Genomic DNA, 1,196 nt, shown 5'->3' on the forward strand with positions numbered 1-1,196 from the left:
CCGCCGACATCATCATACAGATGAATGAACTCATGAACATCCTAACAGGCCTGATTAGACGCACCACCGAGGACTTTAGGAGAATTAATAGGCGATTGGGTAGACCGCGCGGAGAAGGAGGGATGACCGGGGTGACTACGATGATGATATCGCGTTTATGCAGCAGCAGCAGCAACAGCTTATTGTTTCTGTTATTTTTTCTTTTTATTCTTATTAATATACATGCGTTATTTTTAAATCTTTCATTTTATTTATTTTTATTACGAAAATTAACTCTTATTAACCTTTGTTCTTTTGATGTATTGTTATACCAAGAGTCTTTTTTATTTCTTTCAATATATATATATATATATAAAATATACATACATAAATACACATACATAAATATACATATAAATAAATAACAATAATAAATAAATAAAACAAATATACTGATTACTTCGTTGTCAGAATTATTTGTTTCCTTCCTTCCTTCCTTCCTTATTCACGCGGTATCGCGTTACACCGCGCTCTTATTAAATAGAATAAGGAACTATGTTCTGTTAGAATATACTTTAGAAAAAATACTTCATTTACTATATAATGCTATAAATCATACATTATATGAATACTTTGCGTGCGAGAAGCTGCGTTGGAAAAAGATGTATAACAGCGAGAGAGATGGTAAGTATGCATGGTAAATATAGCGCGCGATGGGGACACGAGGCGGGGACTGCGCCCGGAACCGGCGGCGGCTGCGGCGGCTCGCGCGCGATGGCGGCTGCGCCCGGCGGATACTGACCCCACGTTATCAGATAACGCGCCGCGATGATGGTATACCACGCCTCCGCGGGCCCCGTAATTGTCTCCTCTCCTCGCGCGAATTTCCCGCGACATTATCCTCGCACACACCCTGAAGTTATCCCTCACCCCGTGACATTACCTCCTATGATGTCACCCCCTCCTCCACCCCTGTGACACCATCCCTTTCACCCTGTGATGTCATTCCCCTCCCTCCCCTGTGATGTCAGCCCCTCACCTTGTGACGTCCCTCTCCCTTCCCTGTGACGTCACTATTTATGACGTCATCCCCTCCCTCCCCTGTAACGTCATCCCCTCGCCCTGTGACGTCACCCCTCTCTCCCCTGTGACGGCACTATTTATGACGTCATCCCCCTCCCTCCCCTGTAACGTCATCCCCTCGCCCCGTGACGTCA

This window comes from Trachymyrmex cornetzi, unplaced genomic scaffold (assembly GCF_001594075.2).
Source record: "Trachymyrmex cornetzi isolate Tcor2-1 unplaced genomic scaffold, Tcor1.1 scaffold1468, whole genome shotgun sequence".
Taxonomy (NCBI): Eukaryota; Metazoa; Arthropoda; class Insecta; order Hymenoptera; family Formicidae; genus Trachymyrmex; species Trachymyrmex cornetzi.